This window comes from Ornithorhynchus anatinus, chromosome X3 (assembly GCF_004115215.2).
Source record: "Ornithorhynchus anatinus isolate Pmale09 chromosome X3, mOrnAna1.pri.v4, whole genome shotgun sequence".
Taxonomy (NCBI): Eukaryota; Metazoa; Chordata; class Mammalia; order Monotremata; family Ornithorhynchidae; genus Ornithorhynchus; species Ornithorhynchus anatinus.
In genome coordinates, this window is record NC_041751.1 from 6107906 (window position 1) to 6125992 (window position 18087).

Here is an 18087-nt window from a genome sequence, read left to right on the forward strand (position 1 = left end):
TTAGAACCCCATGACCTTCTGACTCCAAGGCCTTTTGCTATATCCACTACCCCGTTCTGTTTCTCCTGTAATTGTAATATTGAAATGTATTTACTCCAGTGCTTGACGTATAGTAAGCACTAAGAAATATTGTTATTATTATTTGTTCGGGAACGCTAGGAAGAAGGAAAAGACAAGAGCTTCGCTCGCTCGGATGGATATGCCCTGTTGGAAAATTCGCAACAGTCAATATAAAGGCAAGAAGATTCAGTTTCATCGACCCAATAACTTACTGTCAAAAGAACCCATTTTTTTGTCATGTCTGTCGGCGTAATTCCGAATTCATTATCATATTAATGTCATGACTGGGCTCCTCTGGACCTCTGAGTTTTGTCTGTTGAAGAGCTTCCTGGGGCGTTTGGAGAAACAAAGAGCACTCTTTGGAACATGAGGCATTCAGAGTGTCGTACAGATGGGCCCTGGCTTCTTTGTTCCTCTCTGCCTGGGAGGCTGTTATGGGAAGCAGCCAACCTGCAGTCTGTCACAGTGAACATTGTCAAGTCATTGTGTACTTTTAATTGTTACTATGTACATGGAATCTGAAAGGTCGCTCTGGATACATAGTACAAGTGCACAGAGCCCTTTGCCAGGCCAAACAGCTGTCCCGTGGTGTTTCCATATTCAGCTCCAGTCACCTTTCGCTCAATGAAGTCTCCTCCTGACAGAGCAATTAAAACATATGATTTATTTACTAAACCGTCTATGAGGAAGCCTTAGTAATGATGCCTGCTCTGACAGTTTCCCATGTGGCTACCTTTAGGGATCCTTTCAGAGTTAAGTGATTATTTCTGCTCCAGTGATATTTAATGGACTTTGCAAAACTAAGTGGGGAACTGTCAACTGACCAATTTCAAAATGGAGCCTAGAAGGCCAGACTGGACTTTCTGATTTCTAAAGTTGTGGGTAGATCTTTACATCTTTCTCTACGGGATTTTGTAGACCCTCAAGGGGTGCCGTGTTTTGTCGGATAATAGCCTTTCGGGAAATGTGAATTTTCTGGGCTGAAAACTGTGGGTAGCTAAGGCTGTACTGTGGGGTAGTTTCGTGCTTATTTAATAAATACTGTAGCACCGTATATAGTAGCCTAATTTGAAAAAAGAAACTAGCCTGCTTACTTTGAAGCTTAATATTAATTTTGAAACATGACATTTATGATGCTTCACAAAGTCAACTTAAAATCTACGCTTTGGTAGTGCTAAATTTATTGGAAAAATGGGTCAAGTGGGTGAAGGTCTTTCTAGGCTTGTCTGATATTGGATTTTATTGTAATTTCTTTTTCTTTTTCAATTGTTACCTAGACGCAGGTGAATTAATACTCCTCTGGATATCCTGGGCTTGACCAGGATTTTGAGTTGGCAAGGACTACTACTTCTAGACTGCAGTTGGCTCAGAAATGGTAAGAATGTGTTCTAAACAATCAATTGATCGTATTTATTGAGCCCTTACTGTGTGCGGAGCACTGAACTAAACGCTTTGGAGGGTACAGTAAAACAGGGTTGATAGACACATTCTAATTCTGAAACCCCCAAAGGAGCCTGTGTAGTTCTGGCATAATTCCAAGATTCCATCATCGTCATCATCGATAGTACTCATCGAAGACTTTCTGCGTGCAGACCACGTTTGGGCTACTTGACAAACACTCGATAGAAGCAAAAAATCATGATTGATGACCTGAGGAGTTTCCAAACATTTTGGCCAGAGAAATGGCTTAAAATTGGTTGTTACCCAAGGGTCGGGATAGGGTAAAAAGAAATCCTACTTACACTGCATTGAGGCCTAGCAGTGGTTCACGGCACAGAGCTCTTCTTCCCCTCTTGTCACTCCTTGTCTCCCTTTAGCCCTCTTTATTCCTTTTTATTTCTTCTACCTCTCCCACCTTCCCTCTTTTCTTTTACTCTACTTCCCTTTTTACTTCTCCTAAAAGTCCCTCTCCCGCCTTCTAATAACTCACACATTCAATCGTGTTGGTTGAGCGCTTACAGTGTGCAGAACACTGTACTAAGCACCTGGAAAATCATGATAAGTACAATACACGCACTTGGACTGGACAGTACAGTATAATAATGATAATAATTATGGTATTTGTTAATAATCATGGTATTTGTTAAGCACCTATTACATGCCAAGCACTGTTCTAAGCCCTAAAGGGCTTGGCACATAGTAAGCGCTTAACAGGTACCTTGCGTATTAACAAATACCACAGATATAATTATTATTATTAAGGTAATCAGGTTGTCCCACCTGGGGCTAACAGTCTTCATCCCCATTTTACAGATGAGGTTATTGAGGCACGGAGGAGTGACTTGCCCAAGATGACACAGCAGACAAGTCTCAGAGTCAGAATTAGAACTCAGGTCCTTCTGACTCCCCGGCCCGTGCTCTATCCAATGAGCCACGCGCCTTCCCTAGTTGACGTAGGCAGGGATCCCGTCTACCGACGCTGTTGAAATTTCCCGAGCAGTTAGTACAGTGCTCCGGATGTGGTAAACACCCAATGTGTGCTATGGATTGATACAAAACAGCCCAGCTGACAGTCCAAAATTCTTACAGCATTCCCCATTAATCTCACACTAATAAAGATTAGATATCCCTCCTAGAGCGGGAATGTGTCAATTTCACTGCTGAGGATTATTTCTTGCTTAGTTTCACTGTCTGAAGGATTTTCAATTTCTACTTCATTCAAACCTATGTGGTTCCTGAAGAACTATCCATTAGAGCGAATCAGTCGAATTGTATTATTTTTAAATAAGGTTCCGAAGGGAAGTTACATGTTCTAATTATTTTCCGCTTAGGAAGAAATGATCTTTGTGTACACCACTATGCGCCAAGTAAATTTCCTTAATTCATTGGCTTTATCTTAGATAAGAACCTGCAGAAGGTATATCGCGGCGATACAGGCCCTGAGAAATAATGCCATGTTAGGAAATGCAAGTGGGATGAAATCATCAGAGTCAAGTACAGATATCGTACATCTGTTTCAAAAACGTTCATATCCAGACTAGAAGCATTAAACTGAATATGGATCAAACAGGTTTGCTTTCTTCAGGGTTATTCTAGAAACCCAGTACACATCTTTAATGCTCCTTTCATGCAAAGGAAACTGCTTTAGATTTCGTTTAAACGTTAAATTTAACTTGCATTGAAATGATTATTTAAAAAAACATTTTATTTGTTTTCTTTCTTTATGGCATTTTTTATGTGCTTACTATGTCCCGGGTACTCTACTAAGCATCGGGTTAGATACAAGCTGATTAGGTTGGCTGCAGTCCGTTACCCACGTGAAGCCCATTTTACAGATGAGGGAACTGAGGCACAGGGAAGTTAAGTGACTTTCCAAGGTCATACAGCAGACAAGTGGCAGATGTTTTATCGTGCTCTCCCAAGTGTTCAGCGCAGTGCTCTGCACGGAGTTAAGTGCTCAGCAAATATGAATGATTAACTGCTATATCTTATTACATAAGCTCTTGCAAACCAATTTCAAATTTGTTACCTTTTGAAATGATTTAAACAAGGATTTTTAGCTTTATTTGATATCTTTTAAGGGAATGAAGTCTCCCATTAATAGCAGGGCGTTAGCCTTGATTTTGAGGTGAAGGAATTGATTTTAATTATATTGATTAGCGAGGTGGGAATTAGACTCCTTGCCACTCATTATCTTGCTGGGGTATAGAGAAGAATAATCATATGTGGCCTAGTGGATAGAGTCCGGGTCTGGGAGTCAGAAGGTCATGAGTTCTAATCCCAGTTCCGCCACTTGTCTGCTGTGTAGCCCTGGGCAAGGCACTTCACTTCTCTGGGCCTCATTTACGTCATTTGTAAAATGGGAATTAAGACTGTGAGCCCTATGTGGGACAGGGACTGTGTCCAACCTAAAGTGCTTGTGATAATATTAATAATAATTATGGTATTTGTTTAGCGCTTACTATATGCCAAGCGGTGTTCTAAGCGCTGGGGTAGATACAAGGTTATGGGGTTTCCCACTTGGGGCTCACAGTCTTGATCCCCATTTTACAGATGAGGTAACTGAAGCACAGAGAAGTTATGTGACCTTTCCAAAGTCACACAGCTGACAAGTGGTGGAGTGGGATTAGAACCCACGATTGTACCCGTCCCAGGGTTTAGTATAGAGCCTGACACCTAGTAAGCGCTTACCGAATACCATAATAATAATTACTATTATGTAAAGGTTATTTCAGTGCAGAACCTATTATCAGTAGTGAAACCAATGGCCTAGGAAGAGAGGACCTGCCTTCTACTTCCAGTTCCGCTACATGCCGGACGTGCCAACTTGGGAAATCACTCAACTCCTCTTTGCCTCCGATACCTTCCCTGTGAAATGGATTTAAATCCTTCTCCCTCCAACTTAGATTGTGAGCCCCATGTAGGACTACCCTGATTATCTTGTATCTACCCCAGCTCTCAATACAGTGCTGGGCACGTAGTAAGCATGTAACAATACCATTAAAAAATAAACTATCCAATAAAGAGACAGAATCAAAATTTACTGTCAGTTGCATCCTCGTCGTATTTTATGTTGATTGTGAATAATAAGATATTGAATCTTACCAAACAATAAATTGCTCATTTCTACGCTCGTGCGATCGTTAAGGAAAAATAGTCCATCCCTAGTTTTCCTTTCACAGATTACTGCTTCCCATTTATATATTCCTTAACGTGAAAGGTGAAGTCTTCACTGAACATCCACCCTCGAATCATTTATTTAACTTCCAGTCTTGTTTTTTCCTCTCCCCCTACGAGTTCCCTCTCACTAGGAACTGCATTTGCCAACTCAAAAAAGGAAATAAATAAAGGGAACCTGCAGTGGGCAAAATATATCAATTAAAAATTCTGAGGAAGAAACAGTCTTTCATGTACAGTGCATGTCCCTAAGCTAGATTAGCATTGCCGTGAGCGTGTTGCCCTAGTCAGCCTGAGGAGAGTTTATAGGCGAGATTCATTTTCACAGCCAGCACACTTGAAAGACTCAGGCATAGGGGCCGTGTTCATGGCCCAGAAACAACAAAACACCTGCTTGAAGTTGAGACAGAATAGCAATCTGGATGGAGTTCAAAAGACTAGGATGGTAATCACGCACTAATTAACAACAACAAAAAAAGAATGACTCTAGTCTTTTTCCCCATAGCTGCCTTCTTTGCATACCACCTTGCAAAGCGCAATAGGTTAGAACTTTTTAGCAGTTCACTGTCGAACACCGAATCCTGGAATAGGGCTCCGCATATTGTTGATGTTACACCTTCTTAATGCTAAAGTCCAGGGCGGCGGGGAACCGAGGAGTTTTCATTTTCCTCAAAACGGAGTATGGAGTTTTGACTGCGCAGAAACGTTTTACTAATCCATTTGATGATGAAGGATGGCCTATTAAGCCAATTTGTTTCTGCGGATGAAAGTAAGTAAATTTAGCTCTAGACCATTAGAGCTGCTCTGGGTTATTTGAGATTTTGGAGGTTTAACTGCAAAAAAACCTTATAATAATATGTAGCAGTAAAATGGGAGGCACCCTACCTTAATTTCATTCTATGTGCCTTTTGTTTTTTAATTGAGTCTTCTGGGAAAATCCTATGTTCTTAAATTAGTTTTTGAAGATGAAGACGACTTATGCATGTCTTTCTTTATATTAGTTATGAAGTGTTGAGGGTAACAAAATGCAAACTAAAGAAGAGATTGAGTCATATAAATAGGGTAGTTTGTGATTTTCAGCTAATCACTTTTCATATCAAACAACTTCATTTTATTTTTGAAAGATTTCACATTCCTGTATTCATTTTCTCTTCTTATGTATTCAGGAGAAAACTTAGGTCCTGATAAAGCTATATATCCAGTGGGAGAGTCTATTTCACCGTCTCAGTTTTTATGTCCTCATCGTCCCTAGGAGCTTAGTAAGAAAGAAGGCTAGAAGACAGTTGAACAAACACTTGCATCAGTGGTGAACTCTGTCAACTTCACCATTTCTGAATGAATGTTTTGATCACTCATTATCATCCTTTGAACTGTCCAACGCCAATCCCTTTCGCTGCTCTCTGCCAATTTGGGGCCACACCAATAGTAATTGACTGGACTGGAAATCAAGAATAAATTCTTCTCCAGTTTTGGGTTGTTGTCTTATGCTGTTGAATTGTGTCTGACTCATGGCGACAGCATAGACGCATCTCTCCCAGAACGCCCCATTTCCATCTGCAATCATTCTGGTAGTGGATCCATAGAGTTTTCTTGGCTAATCTTTGTTGACCTCTATGCAAATCTGGTACATTGATATTATTACATTAATGCAAAAAAAGATCAATCAGCATATATTTTTCCAGTTGTGATACTTGAGAAAATAAACTTTGCAATACTTTGACTCTGCCGACACTGCCAAAGTAGATGGTTGCTTACCTAATCACACAGTCTCCTTGACGACAAAAATAAAATTCACTGGATAATTTGCAATCTTCTACTTTATTTTGAAATTTTTTACTCTAATGTCTCCTACGTGTTATATCAAGGATCACAAAAATAGTAAATCACAGCCTGCCTGACAACATTTTCATAGAAACCCACAGGGTGGTGGATTTTTCACTAGGTCAAAAGGGTGAAAAACTGTTCAGGTTGTGCTCTCCAACTACCCTGAACTATCTGCCCAATGCCACCTTCATTCCTGTTGTTTTAGACTGCAGTGTCACTTAGGAAACTATAGTTTATCTTAGAGACATATGGATAATACCTGGCTTTTTCCCTCTCTCCCCATCCCTCTTCAACCTACCTGTCTAAGGTACTGTGGCAAATCCATTACTGCTTTTTAGATTATTTGGACATGAGGTTCCTCGCAACTGCAAGTTTGCTACATCTAGAACTGAAAAAGTGTTATCAGGAACCCCAAACTTGTTACGTCTAGAAACTCAACGCTGTTATATCTAGAACCTCCTCATCACCTTCCGGTTGGATTTACTGGGTTCCCACTTTGTCCAGTTTACAAGGCACGTAAACCATGCTGATATTGCTGGTTTTGATTTTGGGGTGAGTTCGGTAAATAAGAAGGAAATGTCTTCAAATGTTCATCTCTCTCTCAAACTTCAGAGCTTGAAGACAATGGTGAGTGCTAAAGGTATCTAAAATATCTACAGAAATAATTTAACTCTCATGTCAGCGCTGACTGACAGCTCTAATAAATTCCTACATTTTAAACAGACTTACATTTCACAGGCATTTGCACTCCGCTCCTGAGCAGAGTGGAACAGCTATTGTCAAATGCATAAAATAACATTAGAAATGCAAACTTAATGTAGCCAATGGTAATGTGTTATTTAAAACTTATGAAGCCAAATAAGGGCTTATTTTCTCCAAATTGAAATTTATAGTTTCATTTCAGAGCGCTAACTTGAATATTGATGGGTTTTAGGCTTGCTGTTATAAAATGGGAATGAAAAACAAAGCCAGCAACCACCAGGCATATAGCGGCTATTATGGTAATGTATGGAAACATATATAAAAACTGGATCCTAGTTACCCGTATTAATGGCTAAGAACATACAGAGGAATTTGTGCAAGTGATCTATGGAAACTAGGTCTGTCAGTATTCCATATGCTTTTATACAGTACGTGTCAACCTTAGAAGAACTGTCCGTTGCCAGCTTGAGACTCAAGATCTTTAAGCAGACATCAAGGGCCGGAGAGCAATTTTTGAAATGCAATTGCCCCTCTATTGCATCCAGTTATGATTGATAGTTTTCTTCTGTCTGTCCTGTCAGAGTCCTTTGACATTTTTGTTTCTAGTTGAAATCTGTTCATGTGAGAAAGATAACCAAGTTGGAAGCCTTGCCACTGATTTAGGGGTATCGTGGTTTAGTGCATGTGACGGCTTTTCATTGGGAATAATGCACTAAATAATGACTAAGTTCTAGAAATATTATTTGCAGACAACGTTGCTGTAAATCTTCCACCTGTAAGAACTAGGCGATTGCTCTCGATGTGAACATTACAGAAGCATCCCTGGGCATTTTTAAAACTCCAGTCGCCCTCATCTTGTGTAGTCGTTTCTCCGCTTGACAGATCCGGAGAGCGAACCTTTCCTGAAGTCCTCTTCCCACACAGTTTCATTTGTTCCCACCTAATGGGGAGAACTGGGGTCCAAAAATACTGCCAGAAGAATCTGGTCTGAAATCTGAACGTCTTTGTAAATCCCCTGCTGGGATGTTTGGGAAAACTGGTGAACGCACTCTAGACCGTCTGCAGTTTTCTTTCATCTCCGGGTACTTCCCACGCCTCTTGTCTTTGCCAACTCCACTCTCCTTACGGTGTCTTCCCTTTTCTTTAAGACACATCATGCCTCATCCCTTCCATCCTCGAAAGCTCTACTATAAGTGCCCTGTCTCCATGAAGCCTTCCCAGATTGTGCCTATATGTCCAGCTTGTTTTTACATTATCACACCTTTTTTTTTAGGTACTCGCAAGCATAATTAGTCACTCCTAAATATAAACCTCGATTCAGACAGTCAACCGGGTTCTCATCTGTAACCGATGGTGGGCAGGGATTGGGCTAAATACGTGAAGTCTACTCTTCCAGAGCTTAGTACACAGTAAGCTCTGCACATAGTAAGTGCTCAATAAATACTATTAATGGGTGGATGGAGGAATTGAAGCCCAGAAGAAGGATAAAATTTACCGTATATTTCCTCTTGAGAAGCAAAGTCACTCTAACTACTCTCTAACCAGTAGTTCCTACTAGTTCTGTTCATACATTTTACTAAAATTAAAAAATGAAAACCTATTTAAAATGATGATTTAAATACTTGCATTTCAGTTAGACTATATAAGGAAGATATCCAAGATTTTCCTGGGTTATTCCTTCTAGTTTTAACTCTGTGAATTAATGATGTTCTGCCCTTGTATTAATAATATGTAATCAATTATTTCCATATATCATCAAATGCCTGTTTTATTTAGGAGCCTATGAATCATATCTCATATGCTACTGTGAGAGATAATGAAGCAATTCATTCTGTTTCTGATGGTTGCATGATATCTTTCTGTTGCCTTAATAAGATTTGTTTTGTTAATATTAATGCTATCTACATCTACAATCTATACTTATCCAAGCTATTCAACAAACCACTGCTGTCATTTAGTAAACAAAAAGGAAGGGGCTTCTGGTATTACAAAGCGATGTCAGTCAGTCTTAGAAAACCACTGGCAGAGGGTAAGAAATCACATTTCAAATTTAGAATTATAGGATAAAAGAAACACATAAAGAACTCCTCCAAAGTATCCATGTAGCTTCAAAGTGCCCAAAGAACAGATAAGGTGAGACAAAATTAGTCTGGCTCTTTCAAAGCAGTGTGTGTTTTTTTTTTCTTTGCCTTGCTTTTTCCTTGAGGGTCTTTCCCTTGTAATACATCCATTTTAGAGTTCTTCCCGAGGAAAAAAGAACCACATGTAAGGTTTACTTTCCTTTGAATAAAACTATTATAGAAGTAGGTTCGTTATTTTGAAAGTGCTGTCTAATTTTAGGCCAACCCTAATTCAGAATACGTTTTTATTTCACAAAAGCATTTGTGATATCTGGAATCACGAGTACAAGGGGAAATAGGAACCTTCTATGTTGAAACCTTCTTAGATTAACACCTACTATAACCGCAGTTTTTGTGGGGTCATCTGTGACACAGCAAAGAGACCTGCAGATCATCTCTGTCCTTAATGATACTTAATAATAATGGTATTTGTTAGTGCTTACTGTATGTTAACCATTCTTCTCAGCTCTGGGGTATATAGAAGTTCATCAGGTCAGAAGTAGTTTCTGTCACGTAGGGACTCATAATCTAAATAGGAGAATTCTACCAAAATATGCTTCAAGATTTGCTATTTTCTTTTCCTAATTTTTCCTTGCTGCAGCCCTGAGTATTAACCATTTTCATCAGGAAACACTCACACTTCATTCAAGTCGTGGTCTGGAGCTGACCACTGCCTGTCCCTTAAGAGGACAAAGAAACCCAAATTTAGCTTGACAACCATGCTTTATGGGAGAAGTTGTAACAAAATGACAGCAAAATACCAGTCATTTCCTAACAGTAATAATAAGAATTGTGGTATTTGTTAAGGGCTTATTATGTGCCAAGCACTGTTCTTAGGGATGGGGTAGATTTATATCAGGTTGGACACAGTCCCTGTCCCACACAGGATGCACAGCCTAAATAGGAGAGAGTAGGATTTAACACCCATTTTACAGATAAGGTAATTAAATAAGGCACAGAGAAATGACTTACCCAAGGTCTACAAAGCAAAAGAGTGGTAGAGCCGGAATTAGAACCCAAATCCTCTGCCTCCCAGGCCCGGGCTCTTTCCACTAGGCCACACTTCTCGGAGCAGATAAAGATCTTTGCTACCAGTGAGGTCCCGTAGACATCTTTCTAACTCCCAAAGGGAATGATAAGGTGGCTTAAACCATGAAGAATAATGAAACCCATAAATCAGGCCATAGGCCTGGTGTTTACCAGGAGGGAAACTGAAGCTCCTGATGGTACCCCAAATCACACTAGACTCACCTGGTTAAATTGGTTACGGGCTGGGGCTGGTCGGATCCATTCTTATTGTTGCATACGCTGGGCTAATGATGTGGCGCTTAAAAGATGCCAGTATGTTGGAAATCTACATTTAAATTGCTTCACCACCCATTACCAAAAAATCCACCACTTGCAAGGACTTCAACAAACTTGCTTCACAACTTTCACAACATCACAAAAATTCTTCCTTCCTTCTCTATCTAAACTGCTGTCACATTTATCCAAGCATTTCTTCTAACCCACCTTGATCGCCAACTCAGGTTGCTTGTCGACCTCTCCGGCTCCGGTCTCTTTCCCTTCCCATCCTTACTTCACTCTGCTGCCTGGATCATTTTGCTACAGAGAAGTTCAGTCCATGGTTCCCCACTCTCCAAGACCCTCCAATGGTCTTCCAGCCACCTCCACATCAGACTCCTCCTTACCTTCGGCTCTAAAGCACTCAATCACCTTGCCGACTCCCACCTCATCTCTCTATTCTCCTACTACAATCCAGACTACATCTATCTCACCATCGACCTCTCGCCCTCGTCCTGTCTCTGGCCTGGAACACCCTCCCCTTTCATATCTGACAGACAGTTACTCTCCCCACCTCCAAAACCTTATTGAAGAAGGCACATCTCTGCCACTTGTCAGCTGTGTGACTGTGGGCAAGTCACTTAACTTCTCTGTGCCTCAGTTACCTCATCTGTAAAATGGCCGTTAAAACTGTGAACCCCACGTGGGACAACCTGATCACAGTGTATCTACCCCAGTGCTTAGAACAGTGCTCTGCAAATAGTAAGGGCTTAACAAATACCAACATTATTATTATTATTACGATCGACCGATTGACTTGGTAGCTCATTATTAAAGGGGAGAGAAAGCACCTTCCATTTTAAATGTCTTCATTTGGAATTAGATTTCTTTAGATCTAATTGTATTTGTACTTGGTTTCAAAATTACAGAGGTCCATTCTATCTCCTGTCATTTGGTAGTCTGAAAGCATCAGCAGGCAACAACTATTTATCAGAATGGAAGATTACTTTAATACTGAAGTTATTAGTGACCTATTGTACTTTATAATCGGAGATGAAAGTGGACTTTTTGGGAAATGTATGATTTTAAACTAGGTTTTTTGGGGGACAGAAAAGGGTAAGAACTGTCATGAGATAGATTAAAAATGCAATTTGGAGGTGGTAGTTATCACGTTTGCTCTATTTTCTAAATCCCCCATTTCTTTTGTAATGGAAGACCTTAATGACCACTGTACTCACTAAGAAAGTCATCAAAATTCTTGACTATGTTACCCAGTCAAATTTTATAACACAACTACAGGTATTTACAATGCATGCCAGGGCCTGGAAAATTTTAAAATGCTACTAACTGAGCATTCAAATTGAGTTGGAAGGACCACAGACTAAATATAACAAGAGCAAGTACAATCATGTTGGTGTTTTGGTACAGAAGTTGCATAACTAATGTGATTAGTTAAAGTTACAAGGATCAGCTGTTGCAGTCAGTAGAGCCTGGAGCACATTTCATATCCTCACTGGTACAATATTTGAATAGAAACCTAAAGTGGCTTCTCACTGTTTTTCTACTCTGAAAAATACCCTGTTCATCAGCATAATTTGAGGATCAAGTCCAGGTCTGCATGTGGCGTTGGTCTTTACATCATACGTTTTAATCTAAAACATTTTTTCTCTATTTTCTAATCTACATGACACAATCCGCACCTCTCGATCCATCTGCATGGCCACCGTGCTTATCCAGGCACTTGTGATCACCAAGCTTGGCTACTGCATCTAACTCCCTACCTCAGAGAGCGGGAGATATAGAGAGGTTCCCACCTGATGGTTTTGATTTTATCAATAAAGTAGTTGGCAAGGTCTTCGGAGGCAAATGATGGGCGAAGTAAGGGAATTTGGGGATTTTGGGAGAAAGTTAAAGGTCTAGAATAGTTGGTGAGGAAGAAATCATGCTTCTGAATGGAGAATGTAATTATAGCTAGTAAGGAAGAAGTTAAACGGGATTAAGTTGGGAAAGTCAACATGATGCCTAAATTTCCACCAACGGCACGACATCGTATGAGCAAAGGAATGGAGAAAGTGTACTATGGAAGTGATCCATCCAGGATTTTTTTTTTAAATGGTATTTGTTAATGTGTTATGCACTGTTCTAAGTGCTGGGGTAGATACAAAGTAAGCAGGTAGGACACAGTCCGTGCCCTACGTGGGGCTCATGGTCTTAATTCCATCTTTCAGATGGGGTAACTGAAGCACAGAGAAGTTCAGTCATCAACATCATCGTCAACAGTATTTATTGACCATTTACTATTCGCAGAGCACTGTGCTAAGCACTTGGAAGAGAACAATACAGAATTGGCAGACATTCCCTGCCCATAACGAGCTTCCAGTCTAAGATCATATCAACTTGTTTCAAAGTGATCTGCCCAGGGTCACAGAGAAGAGAAGTGGCAGAACTAGGATTAGAACCTAGACACTAGGCCCCGAGTCGGTGCTAGACAAATGTAGGATGGAGACTAGAGTTTGGTGGACAGGGCATAGATGAGGGTGTGGATTTTTTCAGCAAGAGACAGCGCCTTCACTCATCCTACTTGATTCATCTTCGACCAGATGATTTTCACCTGGTGTATAGACCAAAGGCCAGATCAACCCAATGGACTAGCGGGAAAATCCCTGTGGGCGAGTGTCAATTTAAGCTTTTGTGGGTCAAAGCTAGCTGCTAGCAGCAAACTAAAACTCTTTCTGCCTCTATCCACAGCAGAGCTCTGCTCCTAAGCTCCACATGTCTTCTCTTTATTTTTTTAAGTGGTATTTGTTAAATGCTTACTCTGTGCCAGACACTATACTAAACACTGGGGTAGATATAAACTAACTCGTTTGGACACAGTCCACGTCCCATGTGGGGCTCACAATCTATCCCCATTTCACAGAGGTGGTAACTGAGGCCCAGAGAAGTTTAGTGACTCGCCCAAGGTGACGCAAAAGACAAGTGGCTGAGCTGGGATTAGAATCCAGGTCCTTCTGACTCGCAGGCCAGGGCTCTATCTCCTAGGCCATGCTGCTTCTACCTGTACCAGACCCAGTTAGGGAAACCTCCATGGCAAACAAGACTAATGGAGCTTTCTTTGTTCAACACCTACCCTTCACTCTTTCCAAAAATTCTGGACCCGGTTCATCCCGGATTAGATCCAGGTCACGAGCTCCAAATGAAATAAACATGGGACTTCACAGTAGGAAGTGGTTAAATGAAAGACTTAAAAAGGGGAACAAATTTAAAGAAACCCCTGTGGGGAGCAGGAACTCTAATGATTATGGTATTGGTTAAGTGCTTAGTTTGTGTCAAGCTCTGTTCTAAATGCCGGGCGAGATACGAGGTCATCAGGTTGAATATCAACCCTGTCCCGCATGGGGCTCAAGTCTGAACTGGAGGAAGAGGAATTTAATCCCCATTTTGCAGATGAGGTAGCTGAGGTACAGAGGAGTCAGAGAAGTTAAGTGATTTGCCCAAGATACACAGCAAATGGCAGATGTGGGATTAGAACCCAAGTCCTCTCCCAGACTCCTGCTCTTTCCAGAGTTGCTTCCCAATACTTCAACTCTGTCTTCCAGTTGATCTTTTTGTGTTTCCCCCAGTGCTTTAAAGCTTTGTAAGAACTTAAAAGATAGTGTAATCCTCAATGTAAGTCATAATTCCTTCTGGTGCTATTTAGTTATTGGTCATATCTTAGGTGAACATTTTTATACCTTGGAAACTTATTAGGATAATTTGAGAAAACCCAGGCAGGTATAAACTTTAGAAAAATCTAATACGTGGGAAGTGTAAAAATGTATATTTTAAAAATAACTAATTAAACCAAGTTGGTCAGTCTAAATAAACAGAAACAGCGACCTAATGAAATATTTACAGTGGGCAGAGGAACGAAGCAATATAACAGAAAATTCCTATATCGGGGGACATCTCTGTCACACTGAGCTTCAGTAAGACAGCTCTGGCCTAATTTCATTTGACTCTGAATGTGTGCAAATCACAGGGAAATGTGAACTGACTACAACCTGAGAAAATCTGTGTAGACAGAAAATCATTGCAAATCAGAGCCTTATCAATATTTTACAAAGCCAGGGCTAAACCTGTTCTCCAAAAAGACAAAATTCCGTTTCCCAGAATTTAAACTTTGGGCTATAAAGTTCATCACAACATTGTTAGATTCGAAGCATTGGAATTAAAACTCACAAGCTATAGGTATTTTGTATGGATTCGGATGGCATGAAATGATCAATTAGTTGTCTAAATTAAGACCACCTGAATAACAGACAGCTTTCTTATGGTTTATTACAATGTTTAAAACCATTTATTTGAAGCACCGCTCCTCACCTTCAGTCTGCTGATAACATGTGCAATCATATATCTGCTTGGAATTCATTAATACTGACACGACTCTGACCTTGAATTCCCTGATCAATGTCATGATACCATTAAAGTCCTTCCTGATACCCAGAAGCAAAAGGGTATGCTTTTGTTCCAACCTCAATCATCCTCTGAAATCCCCACGGTGATGGCTTTAAAGTTTGGGAGGGTTTTTTTATGTTTCTTTTACTTTTAAAGGAAACAGGAAGTGGTCCCTCACCTTGACCTCCGATAGACTGGATTCCCAATTTGATTAGCTTGAGGTCCTCACCAAAAAGGACCTTCAAATGTTAAAGGTTTTTTCCAGATATAATATTCTGCTCTCTAATACATTTCACTTGGGAAAGAGAAAACAAACCGAGGAAAACCAACAAAACTGCCAATTAAGGCTCAATTTGATACTTTAGACAAATGAAGCAAATTTAGTCGCTCTCTACGCTTGGGGATTTATGTTTTACTTTCTCACTTTTAATTTTGCCTTGGGGAAATGGAGATTTAGTCAATAACGGAAAAACCTGGCCTCTGGGGGGGGGGAAAATAAGTCTTAGAAATGTAAGAATTGTTCTAGCAGATTAAAATATCCAGGACATAAACAAAGTAGACATTTTTAGAAAAGACTGAAAGATGTAACATAAAAACTTGTTTATTTGAAAGGATTTTTGTCTGACTTTCAAGTGATTTCATTCTGCTCATTTCCTCAACGGATAGAGAAGTTTGCCGTCAAGCACAGTGGTCATTATTGGTTTAAACATTTGAAATCTTAGCCCATCTATGTAATTTTTTTGAAGTTATAAGTGTGTTTGGTGCTATCTATTTACTCCTATTACTAACCACAATAACGACAGGGGTATTCATTAAGCGCTTACTACGTGCACTGACAAGGAGATGGCACAGAGTCCCTGTCCCACATGGGGCTCAAAGTCAAAGTGGGGAGGGAAAAGAGACATTTAACTCCTGTTTTACAAATGAGGAAACTGAGACCCAGAGCAGTTAAGTGACTTGCCCAAAGTCACACAGCAGGCAAGTGGCCGAACGGGGATAAGACACACCAAACCCCAGTCCTGTGCTCCCCACACAAGGCTATGCTCCTTCTGTGTATTATGATATTGACTATGTGCATCCCTAAGGAATTGTCTAGCACTTCCCTTTCATGTACTACATGAGAAAAGGGGGAAAAAAATCATATTTGCATTTCTTTGAGATGATTCAGCCTAGTTTCAATTAAACATGGCATGATTTCAAAAGCCTATCTACAGTCATTCTGTTTTGTTCTTGTTTGCCTCAGCTCCGGTGGTTATAGATCTGAACTCTCCGTCAAACTCCATCTTCAATTTATTATACTGGATTCAAGTCTCTCAGGAGGTGAGCTGGCCGACGAGGCTTGGTGAGAAGGATTTCCGTTTCTGGTCCAATTTCCATGTCTTTTATTCCCACAAGTTAAAATTCATCGTCTACTGTGACAAACACCCTCCTGACAAAATGCTACCCCATCTAGGAGAGAGAGGAAGCTGCAAAATCACTGCCCTTCCCTAGTTTTCCTAAATCACTGCTCTTGGTGGCATCCTCTCTGTATTCCATGTTGATTTGTTCAGCTTACACTGTTTGAATTTCCTAATAACGACTGAATAGCAGATGAGTGTTTCTGATAACTTACTCGACAGTTATCTTGCCCATGTCGGCTAGAAGTCTGACAACCCTCTAAGCTGCACAACTTCTGAGGTCCACAGAAATCAGATCGCGGATGACGATTGTGACGATGACTGTTTCTGGGCTAATCTTTTAAGGCTGTCCTTTTATAAAATAAATATATAAATGAAATGGGGAAAAAAGGGTCCGAGAGGGACAGGGGAGGGGAAAAAAATAATAGCGGTGCTCAGACCTGTAATCACAGCGGTAGCCGCTCCTGTCCGTGTCTAATGTAAGGGTTATGGAATATCATAATCCCTTCTCTGAGCTCCTTTACAGAGGCGATGATGACTAAATTTCTTCTGTCTTATCGCACTGTCACAGACTGGAACCAGGAGAAGGGACTCTGAAGAAAACACAGCATGAAAACTAGAGAGCAGATGATCAGATTAACCGCTATTGGATTTGTTCGCGGGGCCACAATCTGACGGGAACAGGCTTGGTTCCAAGGCCTATGGAGATTTAAGCCATCAACCTTCCCCCCCGCCCCCCGCCCCTTATCCCAGTCACACTACTCTTTTCGTAAAGTCTCTCCCCTCTCCTCCCATCATCGTGGTGATTTTTTTTTTTCTTACCCATTTAAAGTCTTCTTCCAAAAGGATGAGGTTAATACTTCAGAGGCTTCAGAGGTGGCGCTATCAGATCGACTGATGGATTTCAAGTAAAAATCCCTCTCAGACAACTGAGGAAAGGTGGTGAGATGGAAAACAAAATTCCTTTGCTCTCTGAAGAGATCTAGGTGTTCTGTAGAATCTACAGTGGCCTGCTTTGGTGGACCTCTTTAGCGGGAATTGATTATCCCCTGGATGCTATCACAACCTGAATTATGATTATCACTCTCCACGGAGAAGAAAACACCCAGTGATAAATTCGACATTTGCCACCTTCCGGACACCGGTGTTTGCCGGGTATTCAGTGAAAACAATTTCTTTATTTGGTTTAAACAGTTTATGATCCTGCCTGATGCCATTAAACGGTAAACTGCTCGAGCCCAGGGACCACTGTGTCTTTCCACTAAGTCGCGTGGTCCAAATGTCCAATTCAGCATCCTGCACCAACTGGGAGTTCAGTTAATGCTCAGTTGAAGTGTTTCCAGATGATGATGAAGAAGATGACTAAATCTTCTCGTGCATGACAGAACAACGGGCAACATTCCTTTACGATCCAACCTAAGACGACTTTCAGATCTAATATGCGCTGCTCTTCGAGGGGGCTCTTTCAGGAAGATTATCCCACGATGGGTGGTCACTTGAGAACCAATTCTCTCCTTCATTCAATCTTCTCCCACTTTTGGCTTTCAAAGGACTAGCTGTGCCCTTTCTTTCCTCCCCTCCATGTTCACTTCTGAAGCTGCCAGCTTCCTTTAAGTGTTGGCTTGTTCTGTATTCTGCAGAGATCT

General features: G+C 40.7%; 1 long non-coding RNA gene across 1 annotated transcript; it reads left to right on the plus strand.

Annotated features, from left to right (window-relative positions):
* The first annotated feature begins 689 nt into the window (after positions 1-689).
* On the plus strand, positions 690-17350 carry LOC114807562. The gene is made up of 4 exons (XR_003755619.2): positions 690-938; positions 1338-1435; positions 16288-16364; positions 17013-17350. It is a non-coding gene; the product is annotated as an uncharacterized LOC114807562 (long non-coding RNA).
* The last annotated feature ends 737 nt before the right edge of the window (positions 17351-18087 follow it).